The 22,809-nt window shown below is 33.7% G+C and overlaps 1 protein-coding gene across 10 annotated transcripts in view; it reads left to right on the top strand.

Moving 5' to 3' along the window:
• STXBP5L (syntaxin binding protein 5 like) overlaps window positions 1–22,809 on the top strand; it is a 376,785-nt gene that overhangs the window by 322,588 nt on the left and 31,388 nt on the right. The gene's annotated exons all lie outside the window — the stretch shown is intronic.

The raw sequence follows: 22,809 nt of genomic DNA, 5'->3' as shown, positions 1-22,809 counted from the left end.
TATTTTTTTGTACGTTTGGTTTTTGGCTGTTTCATTCCATTCTAGACCAAAGCTTCTCTTTAAGCAGTTCATTATGGAAAATTGTCACATTAACTTAAGAAGGGGGTTAGTATGTAAATTGTCTCCCAGAAAATTAAGTAAAAATACTAAATGTGTTTTTTTAAATGACAGAACTATGATGAAATGTCTCTGTCAATAGACATAAAAAGTGAATTACTTTACTTACAAGAAAAAGGCTTTCAGCATGTATAGCAAAACAAAATTCACAAGAGAGATCTAAAGCAAAGTGATTCAAAGGCTAGTAGTAGGACATATAAGACAACTACTAGCAAAAATAAAACAGGAGGTATGACGTTAATATCAGCTGAGTTCAAGGCAAAATACATTAAATTAGAAAAGTGCTGATATTTATAGTGCTGAAATGTACCATCTACAATGAAACTGTTTACAAAGTTTAATAAACCAAATAATGTAGGATAATAATTACATTTCTTACAGTTCTTGATGTACAAGAAACATTAAGAATAAACAGAAATGCGATAACCTTAAGAGATTCTAACATAATTTACTGACAACTCAAGGAGACAAAAAGTCAGAAAAACCATATGGGAACAAAGAAACATAATTTACTTGGAAGATTTATTTAACATATCCTGAACTTTATACCTTGAAAATGTGTTGTAATTTCAAGTGCCCATTGAAAAACTTATAAAAGTTAAACCAATGTTAAAACCACAAAGAAAACCTCAATACGTAAGAGTAGAATCTTAAAACCACATTTTTAAATCAAATTAATGACCTAAGAAATTAAAACAAAAAAATAGAAAAAACAACAACCCCTACCACCTGCAAGATTTTAAAACCCTCAAACAATTCTTGGGCCTGGTTTCTGACTTATTAGATGAGTAGCTAGCTCTTTTTTCTTTTTTTTTTTGGCCGTGCCATGCATTTTACAGGATCTCAGTTCCCCGACCAAGGATCAAACCCAGGCCCACAGCAGTGAAAGCACCAAGTCATGACCACTGGACCAACAGGAAATTTCCCACTAGCTTTTTTTTCATAGCTCCTGCAATATCATGGATCAAGAACTCTGAAAATTATAGACTAGAGATCTAGAAACTAGTGGAAAGCAACTATAAAACTAATTATCCAGAGTAGAGAACAAAGAAGGGGGAGCTGGAGAAAAAATTCCAGACTACATAAAAAAAATCTCGTGCTAAAAAAGACAAAAGTTAAGTACTACAACAGTTCATTCTATATGAAATTAATTTTATTAAAAGAATAACAAAGACTTATTTTAAAGACTTTTAGGATACTCAAAGGGAGCAATGAAACATTTTTTTAAAAGATCAAGAGATTATGAAGCTAAAACAAGCACAAATGAAAAAGCCAATTAAGAATTGGATAACAATGGATGAACAAATAGAGACTAGAAATAGAAATTATAAAAAGGAACTAAGTAGAAATTCTGGAGCTAAAAATTACAAAAGCTAAAGTGAAAAATTCACCAGAAAGGTTTAACAGCAGATTTGAGCTGGCAGAAGAAGGTGGCCAATTGAAATTATCAACTCAGAGGAGCAAAAATATATGAAAGAAAATGAACAAAGGTTAAGTGACTTGTGAGACACCACTGAGTATACCAGTATATTATGGGAGTACCAGAAGAAGAGAAGGAGAAAAAAAGGGAAGAAAGAATGTTTGAGGAAATGGCTGAAAACATCCCAAACTTGAGGAAAGATGTGAATCTCTACAGCCAAGAAAGTCAATGAGCTCCAAATATGAAAAACTCAAAGAGACCCACACTGGGACACATTACAATCAAACTTTACACAAAGAGAGAATCTTAAAAGCAGCAAGAGAGAAGCAACTCATCATGTATAAGGGCTCCTCAACAAGATTAATAGCCAGTTGCACATCAGAAACCATAAAAGCCAAAATGCAGTAGAATGACATATTTAAAGTGCTGAAAGAAAAGGAAAATGTCGACAAAGAATTCTATATCTGGCAAAATTTTCCTTCAAAAATGAAAGAGAAATTAAGACATTCCCAGATAAACAAAAGCAAAGAGAGTTTATCACTAGTAGACCCCCCCCACACACACAAGAAATACCAACAGGAGTCTGCCGGCTGAAGTGAAAGGATACTAGACAGTAACTTGAAGCCATTTAAAGAAATAAAGAACACTGGTAAAGGTAACTAAATAGGCAGATATAAAAGCCAGTATTATTATATTTTTCTTAACCCCTCTATTTTGTTTCCTACATGACTTAAGAGACAAATGTATAAAACAGTTATAAATCTTTTTTAATGGGCATGCAATGTATAAAGATATTAAGGCAACAACAACATAAGGGGAGGTGAGGGAGCTCTATAAGAGCTGAGTTTTGTATGCTATTGAAGCTAAGTTGATATCAATTCAAAATAGATTGTTATAAATTTATGATGTTAATTATAATCACCAGGATAACCATTTGAAAATAACTAAAAAATACACAGAAAAGGAAATGTGGAGGGATAAAAAAGGTATATTAGAAAAAAATGAATCAAACAAAAAAGAAGGCAGTATTGGAGCAATTCAGAAAGATATTTTTTGAAAACAAATATAAAAATGGCAGAAGTGCTTCTTTATTAGTAATTATTTTTTAAAGTAATTACTTTAAATGGATTAAACTCACCAATTAAAAGACAAATTGGCAAACTAAAAAATATATAAGACCCAACTATACAAGAGACTCATTTTAGATTAAAAAACCAAATATATTAAAATTAAAATGATAGAAAAATATATTCCATGCAAATAGTAAACAAAACTTGGGTGGCAATATTAATACTAACAGACAAAGTAGACTTTAAGTCAAAAGCTAACAAAGAAGGACATTATATATTGATAAAAGCATCAATTCAGTGAGAAGATAAAACAATTGTAAATAAATATACACCAAAGAGCAGAGTCCCAAATATATGAATCAAACATTAACAGAATTGAAGGGAGAATTAGACAATTCTACAATAATAGTTGGAGAATTCAATAGGCTGCTTTCAATAAGGATAGAAAATTTACACAGGTGATCAAAAAAGAAAGAGTATGTGAATAACACTGTAAACCAATTAGTCCTAATAGACATATATAAAGTACTCTATGCAATAATAGTAGAAGACATATTCTTCTCAAGGGCTCATGGAACACTGTCCAGGATAGGACATATTTTAGGCCACAAAACAAGTCTCAGTAAATTTAAAAAGATTAAAATCATACAAAGTTTTCTCTTTAACCGCAATGGAAAGAAACTAGAAGTCAGAAATAAAGCTGGAAAATTCATAAAACTTGGAAATTAAATAGAACACTCTTAAACAACTAATGGATCAAAAAGGAAATTACAAGGGTAATTGGAGATACTTTGAGACAAATGAAAACAAACAACTAAATCTATAGGTTATACCGTAGACACATCTCAGAGGAAAATTATAGGTATAAATGCCTACATTAAAAAGAAGAAGGCTCCTATTTACCATAGCCAGGACATGGAAGCAACCTCAGTGTCCATCGACAGATGAATGGATAAAGATGTGACACATATATACAATGGAATATTACTTAGCCATAAAAAGAAACAAAATTGAGTTATTTGTAGTGAGGTGGATAGACCTAGAGTCTGTCATACAGAGTGAAGTAAGTCAGAAAGAGAAAAACAAATACCGTATGCTAACACATATACATGGAATCTAAAAAAAAAAAAAAAATGGTTATGAAGAACCTAGGAGCAGGACAGGAATAAAGATGCAGACGTAGAGAATGGACTTGAGGACATGGGGAGGGGGAAGGGTAAGCTGGGATGAAGTGAGAAAGTGGTATGGACTTATATATACTACTAAATGTAAAATAGATAGCTAGGGGGAAGCAGCTGTATAGCACAGGGAGATCAGCTCAGTGCTTTGTGACCACCTAGAGGGGTGGGATAGGGAGGGTGGGAGGGAGACGCAAGAGGGAGGAGATATGGGGATATATGTATATGTATACCTGATTCACTTTGTTATAAAGTAGAAACTAACACACCATTGTAAAGCAATTTTACTCCAATAAAGATGTTAAAAAAAAGAAGAAGAAGAAAGCTCTCAGAACAATAATCCAACTCTACACCTTAACAAACTAGAAAAGAGCAGCCAATTAAACCCAAAGCTAGCAGAGTAAGAAAAAAAATAAAGGTGAAAGAAAATAAAATAATGGAAAATCAATAATCAAGCCATAAGTTGACTCTGAAAAGATCAACAAATTGACAAACCCTCACCTAGACTAAGAAAAAAAAGAGAATATACAAACAGTTATAATCAGGAATAAAAGTGGGTACATTACTATCAACCTTACAGAAGTTAGAGGATTATAAGAGAATACTATGAACAATTGTATGCCAACATTAGATAATCTAGATGAAATAGGCAAATTCCTAGAGATACATGAATTACCAAAACTGACTTAAGAAGAAAGAAAACCTGAGCTTAGCTGTTCAATGTCAAGTAAGGACATTGAATCAGTACTCAAAAACCTCCTGACAAAAGTCCAGGATGAGATGGCTTCACTGGTGAATTCTACCAAATATGTAAAGAAGAATTAACACATATCCTTATCAAACTCTTCCAAAAAATAGAAGAGGGAACCTTTCCTAATGCATCCTATGAACCAGCATTACTCTGATTTCAAACCTAGACAACACCACAAGAAAATAAAATCAGACCAATATCCCTTATGAACATACATGCAAATATTCTCAAAGTATTAGCAAACAAAATCCAACAGCATATTAAAAGGATTATATACCATAATCAAGTGAGATTTATCTCAGAAATACAAGAGTGGTTCAACAGAAGAAAATTAAAAAGGTAAAAAACCACACTAACAGAATGAAGGAAAAATCCCACACATGATCATCTCAATTGGTGCTGAAAAAGGATTTGACAAAATTGAATACGCTTTCATGATTAAAAAAAAAAAAACACACAAAACAAACAAAAAAATTCAGAAAACTAGAAATAGAAGGGAATGTCCTCAAATTGATAAAAGGCATTCATGAAAAGCCCACAGTCATTCTACTCAAGGATGAAAGACTGAAAACTTTCTTCATTAAGATCAAGAACAAGACAAGGATGCCTTTGTTTACCACTTCTATTTTGTACTGGAAGTTCTAGCCAGAGATATTAAGCAAAATAAATAAATAAATAAAGAGCATCCAAATTAGTAAAGAAGTAAAACTGTCCCTGTGGCAGATGGCATGATCCTCTATACAGAAAATCCCAAAGAATCCACAAAAGAACTAGAACTAATAATTTAGCAAAGTTACAGGGTATAAGATAAACACACAGAAATCAGCTGCATTTCTATACACCAGCAATGAAAATTTTGAAAAAGAAATTTTAAAAAAATTCCATTTGTAAGTCTTCCAAAGAATAAAATACCTAGAAATAAATTTAACCAAGGAGATGTAAAACTTGTACACTGAAAACCACAAAACATTGCTAAAAGAAATTAAGACCTATGTAAGTGAAAATACATCCCTTGTTCATGAATTGAAATGCTTAATATTGTTTAAGTAATACCCAAAACAATCTAACAGATTTAATGCAGTCCCAGCCAAAATACCAATAGCCATTTTAAATAATGGAAAAGCTTATCCTAAAATTCATGTGGAAATGCCAAAGCAAAAATAGACAAAACAATACTGAAAAAAGGAGAAAGTTGGACGACTCACACTTCCCAATTTCAAAACTTCCTGCATGGCTACACATATCAAAACAGTGTGATATTGGCATAAAGATAGACATATAGATCAATGATAGAACTGAGAGTCCAGAAATAAAACCATACATCTATGACCAGTTGATTTTTCAACAAGTTACCAGGACAATTCAATGAGGTTTTGGGGGGGCAGGGAATAGTCTCTTCAACAAATGATACTGAGACAACTGGAAATCCACACGCAAAATATTGGAGATGGACCACTACCTCATACCACATACAAAAAAAAAAATGGATCAATGACTTAACTTTAAGAGATAAAGCTAAAAAACTCTTAGAAGAAAACATAAGGGAAAATGTTCATGACACTGAATTTGGCGATGGATTCTCAAATATGACACCAAAAACACAAGCAACAAAAGAAAAATTGCTAAATTGGACTTCAAAATTAAAAATTTTTGCACAAAGGACATTATCAAGAAAGTGAAAAGACCACCTACAGAGAAAATATTTACAAATCGTATGTCTGATAAGGTTCTACTATCCAGAATATTCAGAGAACTCCTAAAGTTCCATAACAAACAACTCAATTTAAAAATGGGAAAAAGAGTTATATAGATATTTCTCCAAAGAAGATATACAGATGGCCAATAAGCACATGAAAAGATCTTCAAAATCACTAATCATCGGGAAAATGCAAATCAAAACCACAATGAAATATCACCTCATACCCAATAGGTGGTGGCTACCATTAAAAAAAAAAAAACAGAAAATAATGTGTTGACGAGGATGTGGAGAAGTTAGAACCCTTGTGTGTTGTTGGTGGGAATGTGAAATTGTACAGCTGCCATGGAAAACACACATTATTGACAATAGCTAAAATGTGGAAGCAACCCAATCCACAGTCCGTCAGTGGATAAATGGATAAACAAAATATGTGTAAAACATACAGTGAAATTTGTTCAGCCTTAGAAAGGAAGGAAATTCTGACATACGCTACAACATGAATGAACCTTGAGGATACTATGCTAAGTAAACTAAGCCAGTCACAAAAAGAGAAAAATTGTATGATTCCAATTATATGAGGTACCCAGAGTAGTCATATGTATAGATAAAGAAAGTAGAATGGTGGTTGCCAGGAGCTGGGGGAGAGGGAAATGGGGAGTTATGTTTTAATGGGTAATGTGTTTCATTTTTACAAGGTGAAAAGAGTTCTGGAGATGGCTGGTGCACAGTACAAATGTGCTTAATGCCACTGAGCTGTACACTTAAAATTGGTTAAGATGGTAAATTTTATGTGTATTTTACCACAATCTTAAAATATTTTATCTTTAAAAGGCAGTACTGATACATGCTACATGGATGAACCTCAAAAACATTACATGAAGTGAAAGAAGCCAGACAAAAGGCCACATATTGTATGATTCCATTTATATGAAATATCTGGAATAAGTAAATCCCTAGAAACAGAGAGCAGATTGATGGTCACCAGTGGCTAGGGAAGAGTAGAGTGGGCAGTGACTGCTTAATGGGTCAGTGCTGTTTTTTGTGGTGATGAAAATGTTTTGGAGCTATATAGTGGTAGTTGTTGCACAACATTGTGAATGTACTAAATGCCACTGAACTGTACATTTTTAAATGGTTTTATATGAATTTCACCTCAATAAAAACTGTAGGAAAAAAATTTTAAAAACTGGTGAAATATGAATGAAGTCTAGAGTTCAGCCAATAGTAGTGCACCAAGGTGACACTGGGGAAGGAGAATGAGAAATTTATATATTCTATTTGCTACTTTCCTCTAAATGTAAAATTATTCCAAAATGAAATATTTCCTTTAAAAAAAATGGGCAAACTACTTGAAAAGACTCTTTGCCAAAGAAGATAGATGGCAAATAAGCACATGAAAAGATATTCAACATCATTAGCCACTAGAGGAATGCAAATTTAAACAAGAATGGAATGCCACTAAATACACATTAGAATAGCTAAAATTAAGCATACTGGCAAAACGAAGTGATGATGAGGATAACGTAGATCAGCTGTAACTCTCATACTCTGCTGGTGGAAATGCAAAATGGTATAAGCATTGTAGAAAATAGATTGGCATTTTCTTATAAAGTTAAAACACAATTACTGTATTATCTAACAATCCCATTCCTGGGTACTTCTCTAGAGCAGCGGTCCCCAACCTTTTTGGCACCAGGGACCGGTTCGTGGAAGACAATTTTTCCACGGATGAGGGGAGGGGATAGTTCAGGCAGTAATGCGAGGGATGGGGAGCAATAGGGAATGGCAGATGAAGCTTCACTGGCTCGTCTGCTGCTCACCTACTGCTGTGTGGCCTGGTTCCTAACAGGCCGTGGACTGGTACCTGGGGGTTGGGGACCCCTGTTCTACACAATGAAAAGTGATCTTCACTCAAAAATTTATATATAGAGTTCATAGCAGCTTTAATTTTAATAGCCAAAAACTAGAAACAACCCAGATGTCCTTCAACAGGTGAATGGTTAAACAAAATGTGGCACCTTATACCATTAAATGCTATTCAGCAATAAAAGAGAACAAACTGTTGATATTCACAACTTGTATGGATCTCAAGATAATTGCACTGAGTGAAATAAAGCTGATCTTAAAAGGTTAAGTACTATATGAATCCATTTATATAGCAGTCTTGAAATAAAATTGTAGAGCTGGAAAACTGATTAGTGTTTGCCAAAAGTTAGGAATGGGTGAGGGAAGGACTAGTGTGGCTATAAAGAAGTAACACGGGAGATCCTGTTGATGATGGAACAGTTCTGAATCTTGATTATAGTGGTAGTTCCCCAAATTGACACATGTGACAAAATTATATGGAATTACACATACATACAAATAAGTACATCTAAAACTGACAAATCTGAGTAAGCTCTGTGAATTGTACAAATGTCATCTTGGTTTTGATTTTAAACTATAGTTATGCAAGATATTAGTGATGGGGAAATGGGTGAAGAGTACATGGAAACTCCCTGTACACTTTTAAAAATAATATATATATATATAGAATTTTTACTCTTTATACAATTTTTAAAGGTTATACTCCATTTAGTTATTACAAAATATTGGTTATATCCTCTGTGTTGTACAATACATCCTTGTAGCCTATCTTACACCCAATAGTTTATAACACCCACTCCCCCACCCCTGTGTTGCCCCTCCCACCTCCCCACTGGTAACCACTAGATTGTTCTCTGTATCTGAGTCTGCTTCCTTTTTGTTATACTCACTAGTTTGTTGTATTTTTTAGATCCCACATATAAGTGATATCATACAGTATTTGTCTTTCTCTGTCTGACTGACTTCATTTAGCATAATGCCCTCCAAGACCAACCATGTTGCAGCAAATGGCAAAATTTTTTATGGCTGTGTAGTATTCCACTGTGTGTGCATACATGTGTGTTTTATATATAATATATATATATTATATATATATATTATACATATAATATATATATATATAAAGCATCTTCCTTATCCATTCGTCTGTTGGTGGACACTTAAGTTGCTTCCATATCTTAGCAATTGTAAATAATGCTGCTATAAACATTGGGGTGCATGTATCTTTTCAACTTAGTGTTTTGGGGTTTTTTTGGATATATACCTAGGAATGGAATTGCTGGTTCATATGGTAGTTCTATTTTTAGTTTTTTGAGAAAACTTCATGCCATTTTCCACAGTGGCTGCACCAATTTACATTCCCACTAACAGTGTATGAGGGTTCCCTTTTCATATTTTTAATATAATTAATGTTTTAAAGCAATTTTACATATTGCATATTCCCCTTCCCCCCCCCCACCCCGAGAGCCTTCCCCACCCTTAACATCCTCCACCAGAATGGTATGTTTATGTTTGTTATAACTGATGAACCTATATGAATACATCATCATCTCCCCAAATCCATAGTTTGCATTAGGGCATATACTTGATGTTTTAACATATGTATAATGACATGTATCCATCATTATAATACATTACAGTGTAATACAGAATAGTTTTACTGCTCTGAAAATCTTGCATCACCCTACTCATCCCTCCTTCCCCCTTAACTGCTAGCAACCACAGATCTTTTTACTGTCTCCATAATTTTTCCTTTTTGAGACTGTCATACAGTTGGAATCACACAGTATGCAGTCTGTTCAGATTGACTTCATTCCTTTAATAATATGTATTTAAATTTCCTTTATGTTTTTTTTATGGCTTGATAGCTCATTTCTTTTCAGCACTGAATAATATTCTGTTGTCTGGATGTACCACAGTTTATTTATCCATTCAGGTTTTTGTATGGACATAAGTTTAACCTCTTTGGGTAACTACCAAGGAGTATGAGTGCTGATCATATGGTAAAATTATGTTTAGCTTTTTAAGAAACTAGCAAACTGTCTTTCCACAATCAATTTTGCATTCCCACCATCAATGAGAGTTCCTGTTGTTACACATCCATTCTAGCATTTGGTGTTGACAGTATCTTAGATTTTTGCCATTCTAATAGCTGTGTAGTGGTTTCTCATTCTTGTTTTGATTTGAAATTTTTGATTTGAAAATATTTTTATGTGCTCATTTGCCATCTATCTTCTGGTGTGGTATCTGTTTAGATCTTTTGCCCATTTTTTAGTCAGTTTGTTTGTTTTTTTTTTTTTCAGTTTTAAGAGTTCTTTGTGTATTTTGGTTAACAGTCCTTTATCAGATATATATTTTGCAACTATTTTCTTCTAGTCTGCGGCTTGCCTTCTCATTCTCTTGATACTGTCTTTTACAAAGTAGAAGTTTTCAATTTTAATGAAGTCAAACTTACCAATCTTTCTTTCATGGATTGTGCCTTTGTGTTTGATGATGTCTTTTTATTTTTTTTTATTTTTTTTTTTTTTTTTATTTTTGGCTGTGTTGGGTCTTCGTTTCTGTGCGAAGGCTTTCTCTAGTTGTGGCAAGCGGGGGCCACTCTTCATCGCGGTGCGCGGGCCTCTCACTATCGCGGCCTCTCTTGTTGCAGAGCACAGGCTCCAGACGCGCAGGCTCAGTAGTTGTGGCTCACGGGCCTAGTTGCTCCGCGGCATGTGGGATCTTCCCAGACCAGGGCTCGAACCCATGTCCCCTGCATTAGCAGGCAGATTCTCAACCACTGCGCCACCAGGGAAGCCCGATGATGTCTTTTTAGATATAACACCAAAGTCATCTACATTTTCTCCTATGTTCTCTTCTAGTAGTTTTACAATTTTGTATTTAACATTTAGGACTATGATCAATTTTGAGTTAACTTTTGTGAAGGGTGTAAAGTCTATCTAGATTTGTTTTTTGTATATGTATATGTCCAGTTGTTCCAGTACCATTTGTTGAGAAGACTATCTTTTCTCCATTGTATTGCTTTTGCTCCTTTGTCAAGGATCAGTTAACTATATTTGTTGAATCTATTTCTAGGCTCTCTGTTTTGTTCCAATGATATATTTATCTTTTTACCAATATCATCTGTCTTCACTACTTTAGGTTTATAATAAGTCTTGAAGTCAAGTAGCATCAGTCCTAAGACTTTGTTCTTCTCCTTTAGTATCCTATTGGGTATTCTGGGTCTTTCTCCTCTCCATATAAACTTTAGAATCAGTTTGTCAACATCCACAAAGTAACTTGCTGGAATTTTGATTGGAATTGTGTTGAATCTATAGATCAAGTTGGGAAGAAGTGATGTCTTGACAGTATTGAGCCCTCCTATCCATGAACATGGAATCTCTCTCTATTTATTTGTTCTTCAGTTTCTTTCATCAGTAAGGAATTTTTGTAATTTTGTAGTTTTCCTCATATAGATCATGCACATATTTTGTTAGATTTATATAACATGCTTTGTTAGATTTATACCTAAGTATTTTATTTTTCAGGGTACTAGTGTAAATGTTAATTGCTTTTAATTTCAAATTCTGTTGCTAGTATATGGGAAAGTTTTTGTCCCATGTGAATGCTCACCAAAGGGTGACCTCAGCTGGGGAGAATTTTAACACTCAAGTAGATAGAACGACCCATTCTGTGGATACTAGTCAGCTTCTTTCCCAGCCACCCTGTCATCACCAAATGGGCTCATGAACAGAGTAACCATGGTGGCAGGGATGCAGGTTATGCATGGGCTCAGCAACATGGACTTTCACTCACCAAGGTCATCTTGACTACAACCACTGTTGAGTAACCATTATGACAACAGCAAAAATCAACACTGGCTCCAATGTGGCACCATGTCTCAGGTGATCAGTTACCTGGTGGCAGGTTGATGACACTGAACAACTTTCATCATGGAAGGAACAGCATGTTGTTCTTACTAGAATAGACACTTACTCTGGATAGGGATCTTCCTTCCCTGAATGGAATGCTTCTACCAGAACTATTATCCATGGGCTTACAGAATGCCTTATTATGATATTCTGCATAGCATTACTTTTCATCAAGGAACTCATTTCACAACAAATGAAGTATGGCATTGGGCCAATGCTTATGGGGTCACTGGTCTAACAATGGTCCTCACCATCCTGAAGCAAATGGCTATATATATATATATAGCTATTAATCTATTGATTAATGTTAGGGTGGTACATCTTTATCTGTTTACTTTTAATCTATATATGTATCCTTAAATTTCTTGTAGACATATAGTTGGGTCCCATTTTGTGAATCACTTTGATAGTCTGTCTTTTAATTGATGTATTTAGACAACTGACATTTAAAGTGGTTATATAGTTGGAATAATGTCTACCATAGTTGTTACTTTCTATTCATTGCCCTTCTTCTTTGTTTCTATTTTCTTCTTCCACTTATTTCTTCTTGTTGTGGTTTGAATTGGGCATTTTATTTGATTCCTTTTCCTCTCCTTTCTTAGCTTATCAATTATACTTCTGTTTTTTACTTTTTTTTTTTTAGCAGTTGCCCTAAAGTTTGCAATATACATTTACAACAGATATAAGTCCACTTTTAAATAATACTATACTGCTTCATGGATAGTGAAAGTACCTTATAATAACAAAATATTCCTAATTTCTCCCTCCTGTTACTTGTATTACTACTGCCATTCATTTCACTTATCCACAAGCTATACTGCTATCCTGTATACTTTTGGGGAACTTGGTGTGGTTATATATTTATTTCAAAGTAAAAAGCAAAAAACTGTACCATTTCTAAAAAGCATTGTGCCCTGGAACAAAAATCAATATCTAAAGACTAGAAAACAAATAGCACTTAATAACACAGGCATCCAGGCAATGATACCATGTCAACAGGAAAATACAATCCATGATAAATGGAAAATACAATTGATAAAGAAAAAAATCAGTCAGTAAAAACTGACCCAGAAATGACACATAGGATAAAATTAGTGGACAAGGACATTAAATCAGCTATTGTAAATATACAGATGATCCTTGACTTACAATGGTTCAACTTACAATTTTTCAACTTTATGATGATGCAAAAGCAATACACATTCAGTAGAAACCATACTTCAAATTTTGAATTTTGATCTCTTCCCAGGCTAGCAATGTGCAGTACAATACTCTCTTGTGATGCTGGGCAGCAACAGTGAGCCACAGCTTCCAGTCAACCACATGATCATGAGGGTTAACAACTGATACACTTCTAATCATTCAGTGCCCATACAAACATTTTGTTTTTCACTGCCAGCATAGTATTCAATAAATTACATGAGATATTCAACACTTTATTATAAAATAGGCTTCGTGTTAAATTATTTTGCCCAACTGTAGGCTAATATAAATGTTCTGAGCATATTTAAGGTAGGCTAGGCTAAGCTATGATGTTTGGTAGGTTAGGTATATTAAATGCATTTTCGACATAGGATATATTCAATTTATGATGGCTTTATTGGGACTTAACCCCCTCATAACTCGAAGATCTGTACCTCATATATTCAAGGAGATAGAGGAAAGCACCAGCAAGTTAAGAAGAGACATTAAACAGTAATTTAATACTGTATTTAACTATCTGGTGTTGCTAGAACAGATAGTTATGACTTGTTTTTCAGAATTTTCCTGGCTATCTTACATGTCGACATTTTCAGATGAATTTTAAAATCACCTTTTACTCCTCTGAAAAATCAGTAGATTTTTCTACTGTTATTTTCAGTAGAATTATTTATTTCTAAAGTATAAATGTACACCAATTTCAAGTCTTTATGCTAAAGATGGCTAAAATTCAATACCCATGTAAAAACAAAACAAAAAAGTTGATAAATTTGATTATATAAAAATATAGAAAAAATACAAATAACAGTCTGCAATAATTTGACAGATAAGACTAGTTTCTATAATGTGCAAAGTGCTCATACATAAAAACAAGAAATGGAAGAAAACACTAGACAAATTTACAAAGGTTAAGTACTGGTAGTTCACAAAGAAATATAAGTGTCTTTAGAATAAAAAGGTGTCCAACACTCATTATTAAAGAAATGAATATTAAAACAGTATTTTTCCTATTAGATCAACAAATATCAAAGAATTGTATAAAGCAAAATGTTAGTGATGATGTTGGGAGACTGGAGTTCTCATATACTGTTGGTGTGAATGTAAACTGGTAAACCATTTGCAATCAAAATTTAAAATGCATATTCTTTTGCCAAGCAATTTCAATTCTGAGAATTCATTCTACAGATATAATCATGCATGTGTACAAAGAAGTATTACTACGGTCACTAAAGTTTGTTTTCAAATAGTAAAGGCTGAAAGCCTAATGTTCATTAATAAGAAAATAGTCAAATTAATTGTTATATAGCCCTAAAAATGGATACTTTGTCCCTATGTAAACTATTATACTATACTAAAAACAATTATGTATATCTATGTAGAATGGTCTCCAAGGCACAGTGTGAAATGGAAAAAATATTAAGGTACAAAATATTGTGAAATGTGCTTCCACTTCTTTTGAAAAATGATTAGATTAATTCTGGAAGGATACTCAAAGAAAATGTTAACACTCTGTCTAAATGGGAGGTGGGACTCTGAGGGAATTAAGCTAAAATTTTAAAATTAAAAGTTATTTTAAAGAACAGTAAATTGGAGGTGGATACTACAGTATCCAGAGAGCACTGTTAGAGCATAACATTGCACAGTATATACAATAATAAAACTCAGTCTTAATCTTTTTAACCAAACAATTTAAACTCAATATATTAGGAGATTTCCTCCCTCAAAAGGAATAGATTCAAATTATTCATTATAAGTTTTCACATGACTTCGAAAATATATACTGTATGTACAGTTCATTGTGAAAGGAATATTCAGACACAAAAACATTAAGAAGTGATATTAGTTTTGCAAGTGTTTTACAAGGAAGCTCAGAATTTGAAGAACCAGCTCACTGAATGTAAATTACAGCAGGTGTTTCAAAGAAACAAAAAACTCGTAAGCTTTTTCAAAGTTGATGTAAATTTGTTCATACTGGGAGAGGGGGGATGATTTTAGCCACATGATTATTATATCTTTAGACATTAGTTTTGCAAATTTCAGGAATTACAACATTTTGTTAAGAAATGAGTAATTTAGCAACTCAAGATTTCATCTATTTGGAGACTATTTAGACAAACTTCTTTCTTATTTGTTTCTCAGCATACACTGTGGGTTCACCACCCCCCCAACCACTCTTCCCACTCTTAACGTGGGACTTGAAGTGAACACTTACTTATATGGTGCAGGTTAAGGTGTCAGTTTGCTTCTTCAGCATCAATCAGGATATACTGGCATTTTAATGTTACAATTTTTTGTTATTTCAAGTTATGGTCCAAGATGACAACATAGGAGACTTTTGAACTCACCTCCTCCCACTGATACACCAAATCTAAAGCTCTAAATGGAGCAATTCCCTCTGAAAGATGTCCAGAAGTAGCTGATTAACTTCTAAACATTGGATGAATGAGAAAATACCCATGCAGAAACAGGTCTTGGCATACTCTCAAATACTGGGAGCCACTAAGAACAAAAATGAGCTTGGACAATCACAAAGGATTTAGAGACCGCCAAGAGCTCATGCCAGGCTGAATGCTAAGGGTCACCTCCTATAAAAGGCCACTCCATCAAGCCTGGGGGAGGCCACAGCTTTGTCTATTGTGTAGAAACCAACACCGAGAGTCAAGGAAAACAAAGAAACAGGAACATAATCCAAACAAAAGAAAAAGGTAAACTCCAGAAACAGAACTTAGTGAAACAGAGATAAGTGACTTACCTGATAAAGTGTTCAAAATAAGAACAATGCATTGAACAATGAATTTAAACAAAGAGATAGAAAATATATGAAAGTACCAAAAAGAAATCACAGACCTGAAGAATACAATAACTGCACAGAAAAATAGAGGCATTCAACAGTAGACTGGATGGAGCAGAAAAAGGATCGGTGAACTCTAAGACAGGACAGTGGATTCATACAATCAGAAAAAAAAAAAAAAAAGAGAGAAGATTACTTAAGGGACTTATAGGACAACATCCAGTGGACCAGCATTTGCATTATAGGGATCCCAGATGGAGAAGAAAGAGAAAAGGAAGAAACTTATTTGACAAAATACTGGCTGAAAACGTCCCTAATCCGGGGAAGGAAACAGACATCCAGATCCAGGAAGCCGAGAAAGTTCAAAATAAGATAAATCCAAAGAGACCTATATCAAGACACATAATTGTCCAAAGTTAAAGACAAGGACAGAATCTTAAAAGTAACAAGAGAAAAACAACTTCTTATATACAATGGAATTTCCCATAAGACTATTAGCAGATTTATTAGCAGAAAATTTGTAGGTCATCATGGAGTGGCATGATATATTCAAAGTGCTGAAAGAAGGAAAAAAAACAAACTGCCAACTAAGTAACCTCTACCCAGAAAAGTTGTTCTTCAGAATTGAAGTAGAGGTAAAGAGTTTTCCAAACAAGCAAAAGCAGAAAGAGTTCATCACCACTAGACTGGCCTTGAAAAAATTATTAAAGAGATTTCTTTAATTTGAAACAAAAGGGTGTTAATTAGTAACAGGAAAACATATGAAAGTATAAATCTCACTGATAAAAGTAAATATATAGTAAAATTAAGAATAACCTAATGTTGTAATGGAGGTGGGTAAATCAGTTATAAATCTAGTAGGAAGGCTAAAAGACAAAAGTAGTAAAAATAACTATAGCTAAAATAATTTCTTAAAGGATACACAAGATAAAAAGATGTAAACTGTGATGCCAAAGATACAAAATGTGGGAGGGAGGGTAAAAATGTACAGCTTCAGAATGCATTTGAACTTAAGTTGTTATGAACTTAAAATAGACTGTTATAAATATGCTTGTATACCTAAAACTAATACAGTTGTTCCTTGGTATCCTTGGGGGATTGGTTCTAGGACTCCATGCTGATACCAGAATCTGCAGATGCTCAAGTCCTTTCTATAAAATGTCATAGTATGGTTGGCCCTCCATACCTGAGGGTTCCGTGGTTGGTTGAATCCATGGATGTGGAACCCATGGACACAGAGGTACAATGTTATGTGTCAAAAAATACATCAAGTTTTAAGGAATTAAAACAATGGTTTACATAAGCCTCATGGTAACCACAAAGCAAAAACTTATATACATAAAAGAGAAAGGAAATCTAATCATACCACTACAGAAAAGTATCCAATCACAAAGGAAGAGAGCAAGAGAAGAAAGAAACAGCACTTATAAACAGCCAGAAAACAATTAACAAAATGGCAGTAAGTTCATACCTATCAATAGTTCCTCTAAATATAAATGGACTAAATTATTCAATCAAAAGACAAAGAGTGGCTGAATGGATTTATTGGGTTGGCCAAATAGTTCATTTGGGTTTTTCCATAACAGCTTATGGAAAAACTTGAATGAACTTTTTGGCCAGCCCAACTTAAAAATAAATAAATAAATATTAAGAGTTATAGAGGCAGAAATAGACAACAGTAGAAATAGTAGGGGAATATCACAATTTCATCAAAGGACAGTTCATCCAGACAGAAAATCAACTAATGTGTCAAATAAGAAATCATAAGAAAAAATTAAAAATCTCTTGACACAAATGAAAATGGAAATACAACATAACAAAATTTATGGTATGCAGCAAAAGCAGTTCTAAGAGGGAAGTTCATAGTGATAAATGCCTACATTAAGAAACAAAATATCAAACAACCCAATATACCTCAGGAACTGGAAAAAAGAAGGACAAATGAAGCCCAAAATTAGTAGAAGGAAGGAAATAAAGATCAGAACAGAAATAAATGAAATAGAGACTAAAAAGACAGTAGAAAAGATCAAAGAGCTGGTTTTTGAAAATACAAAATATACAAACCTTTAGCCAGATTCAAAGAAGAGAGGACTAAAATAAAGTCAGAAATGAAAGAGGAGACGTTACAACTGGTACCACAAAAATACAAAGGATCGTAACATTCTACTATGAAAAATTGTATGCCAACAAATTGGAGAACCTAGAAGAAATAGATCAATTCTTAGAAAGATACAACCTCCTGGGACCAAGTCATGAAGAAATACAAAATCTGAACAGACCAGTTACTAGTAAAGAGATTAAATTAGTAATCAAACACCTCTTGACTGGTGAATTCTACCAAACATTAAAAGAATTAATAACACTCCTTCTCAAATTCTTCCAAAAAGTAGAAGAGGAGGGAACACTTCCAAACTCATTTTACAAGGCCAATATTACCCTGATACCAAAACCAGAAAAGGACACTACAAGAGAAGAAAATAACAGGCTAATATCACTGATGAACATAGATACAAAATCCTCAACCAAATATTATCAAACCAAATTCAGCAGTACATTAAGAGGATCTTATGATCAAGTAGAATTTATTCCAGGGATGAAAGGATGTTTCAACATATGCAAATTAATGTGATATATCATATTAACAAAATGAAGAATAAAAATTATATGATCATCTTGATAGATGCAGGAAAAGTGTTTGACAAAATTCAGTATCTGTTTTTAATAAAAATTCACAACAAAGAGAGCATAGAGGGAATGTGCCTCAACACATACTGAAGACCATAAATTGACAAGGCCACAACTAACATCATACTTAGAAGTGAAAAGCTGAAAGCTTTTCCTCCAAGATCAGGAATAAGACAAGGATGCCCATTCTCGCCACTTTCATTTAACATAGTACTGGAAGTTCTAGCCAGAGCAATAAGGCAAGAAATATAAAGGGCATCCAAATCAGAATGGAAGAAGTAAAACTTTCTCTATTTGCAGATGACATAATCTTTATAGAAAACCACAAAGACTCCACCAAAAACTGTTAGAACTAATCAACAAATTCAGCAAAATTCCAAGATAGAAAATCAATATATAAAAGTCAATTGCCTTTCTATACACCAACAACAAATTATCAGAGAAATTAAGAAAAGAATAAAATATCCAGGAATAGATTTTACCGGGGAGTTGAAAGATCTAGACACTGAAAATAAGATGTTAATGAAAGAAATTGAATAAAACACAAATAAATGGAAAGATATTCCATGCTCATGGACTGGAAGAATTAATATTTTTTAAATGTCCATACAGATTTAATGCAACCCCCTGTGAAAATTCCAGTGGTATTTTTCACAGAAATAGAACAATCCTAAAATTTGTATGGAACCACGAAGGACCCCAAAGAGTCAAAGCAATCTTGAGAAAGAAGAACAAAGCTAGAGGCATCACATTTTCTGGTTTCAAACTATTACAAAGTTATAGAAATCAAAACAATATGGTATTGGCACAAAAACAGACACAGATCAGTGGAACAGAAGAGAGATCCCAGAAATAAATTCATGCATATATGGTCAATTGATTTACAACAAAGAAGCCAAGAGTATACAATAGGGAAAGTATTCTCTTTCAAAATATTCTGGTGCTGGGAAAACTGGACAGCCACATGCAAAAGAATGAAACTTAACCTCTGTTTTACACCATACAGAAAAGCAACTCACAATGGATTAAAGACTTGAACGTAAGACCTGAAACCTTAAAACTTCTGGAAGAAAACATAGGCAATATGCTCTTTGACATCAGTCTTAGCATTATTTTTTTTGGATTTGACACTAAAAGCAAAGGCAACAAAAGCAAAAATAAACTACATCAAACTAAAAAAGCTTCTGCACAACAAATGAAACCATCAACAAATGAAAAGTCACCCTACAGAATGGGAGAAAATATTTGCAAATCATATATCTTATAAGGGATAATATTCAAACTATATAAAGAGGTCATAACAACTCAGTAACAAAAATCAAAAAATCTGATTTAAAAAATGGGCAGAGGTATTGGGGTGGTGGTGTGATGAATTGGGAGATTGGGATTGACATATATACACTAATATGTATAAAATAGATAACTAATAAGAACCTGCTGTATAAAAAAATAAATAAAATAAAATTCAAATCAAAAAAAATAATAAGGGAGGGAGGGAAAGAAGAGTTACCTCTTAACTATAAAAGTAAGCAAGGGTAAAGTTATGTGGGTTTTCATATATTTTAACTAACTGTTTGATACTGGCTACATTTTATATAGTTCAAAGCAAAGTCTTTTTATTTCATTTGTTTTCATGAATTTTAAAATCCAATACTTATTTTGATTTAGTATTATGTTCAACATTTATTTCACCATAGAATCATCCTCTGTGGCATAGGCATAATACTAATTTTCATTTTCTAGGAATCGTATGGTATATTAAAAAGTTTAACAAGACTAGTGTACCAAGTATTAAATTAAATCTTCATTTACATACTTCTATAAAGCTTTGGCAAGGACTACGTTAAAAATAATTTCAACTGGAGTCAATAAGCCATTTTTCAGTAAATAACTATTGTACCTTGCTCTGTATAATATATACACTAAATCAAATACTGATTTCAACATACAACAGAATCAGCTAATTTAAAGAAACTTGTAATTTTTTTAGATTTGGGAATCTTTCTATAAAATAAAGAATAACAATTTCCCATTTGCTTTAATCTGCTTATTGTTTTAAGGTTGAATTTTTTAGAATGTTGAATTTTCTCTAAATGGCATAGAGCACTACAGCTGAGATAAAACATCATTGTAATCAGGAAGCAGTTGTAGGAAACAAACCATTCCATTTATATTATGCAGAAAGTGACTTAATACAAGAAACTAGGTGCTTATCAAGTCATTGAAAGATGGAGACGTAAACTCTAAGCTTGGCCTACAGGTATGATTTTCAGAATAAGGCCACCAAACAGACATACCAGGGAAGCAGACAACTTTGCTACTGTTAGAAACAGAATCAGAAGACTGCTGCCAATCAATTGTTGAACTGAAGAGCACATTGTTATAAGATCAGCATTCTACTACAACTGCCTCTTGACATACAGAAAGCTTGTGACTGGACACTGGAATGTTGCTTTCAAAAACAAAACAAAATAAAGTAAAATCTCCATTGCAATAACACCAAAGCAGCATAAATATTGCTTCCATCCCATTTTCAAAATCACTTGCCAGACATTTTGAAGCCCTGAGCCACTATGTAAAAAAAGCCACCATGCTATGAGGAAGCCCAAGCCTTCTAAAGAAGCCACCATTGACAGTCCCAACTGAGCTCAACCTTTGCATCATTCTAGCCCGGGCCATGTGAGTAAAGAAGCCTCCAAAAGATTCCAAGCCCTCAGCCATTCAAGCATTCCTGACTAATGCCACAGACATCATGGATATAATAGCCCCACCTTGCCTTAGTCTAAGTCCTTGCCCACAGAATCTGTAAGCATAGTAAAATGATTGTTATTTTACATTATTAACATTTGGAGTGGTTTTTATGCAACAAGAGCTAAGCGATACACATCATAGATATTTTATAAGTTTCAACAAGCATTTCAGAAACATTTTTAAAGATTATAATACTCTATTATGTGATATATACCACAATGTACCTAAAAGTTTATGCTGAATTTTAAAGGAGAGCTGGTTTCCAATTTTTATCTATAACTTAAACTATACTGAATAATTTTATCAATAGAGGTTTTTGTTTCTCTTTTGTATTTAGCATTATTTCTTTATCATAAATTTCCAGAATGACTGTGTCCGGGCTATAACCAAATTTCTTCATAAGTGTTTTGTATCTATTCATATCTATCTTGAATATTTACTGTGGTTAAAAAAAAATTAAAGCAAATTAACTTCCATATATTTAAAAATTTTTAGCAACAACAACAAAAAAATCCTTTAAGTCAATCAGCCCTAGTGAAAACAGAAGAATATGGCCAAAAACTCTGGGCTACCCACGTATAGTAATGTCAGCCAGACCTCATGAGTCAATCATGAGAAGCTGGGGAAAACGTGGCCATACAGTGGGTAGAGGGAAAAAAAGACCAGCATATTGAGTAATCTAATAATTGATACTGCCCTATTATGAGCTCAAATGAAACAATATTCACATGAAACAGCCACCAAAAGATGGTAATAGATAGGCAGCGACCTTGGCTTAGCAAGTCCAGAGTCCTGGCTAAGTGAACAAATTTTACTGTTCTCAGAGCTCTGCTATATACTTTTGTGCCTAGATAAGAGGGCGTGAAGAGGACTGTAATCCATCCCACGTTACTCTGGATAAGCCCTAGAACAAGGCTTCACACCTGTGGAAGGGGCAACTTTTCCTAACTGGTATGCCCAGAGGGGGGCAATTTGTACCCCCAAAGTAGTCACTCTAAGTCTTTGTTAGTGGTAGCTATTGCCCTCAGTGTTCTTCCTATTTATAAGACTAGATTTGTTAATGAAGGAGGGCTAGAGCTCTTGACTTCTGCTTCCCCATGGCTAACTCATCGTGTGATATTTGTGCCTTTCCATTCAGGAAATCTGATTTCAGAGGTCTATGTTAATATGGAAGATGACTGGTCCCAAAGAGCTTGGATCTCAATGTACATTATACAAGCTACTCCTAAACCCTACTAAATATGCCATCAAAATTGCTACTCCTTACCAAATATTTTAGCTGACCCTGTGGCCTAGTTTTTAAACATACAGACACTAAGTGAGAAAAATCTGGATTAGAGTCCTGCCTCCATGAATACTACTTATGTAAT

Source organism: Balaenoptera musculus, chromosome 4 (genome assembly GCF_009873245.2).
Source record: "Balaenoptera musculus isolate JJ_BM4_2016_0621 chromosome 4, mBalMus1.pri.v3, whole genome shotgun sequence".
NCBI classification, from domain to species: Eukaryota; Metazoa; Chordata; class Mammalia; order Artiodactyla; family Balaenopteridae; genus Balaenoptera; species Balaenoptera musculus.
This window is presented reverse-complemented; position numbering and strand designations above follow the sequence as displayed.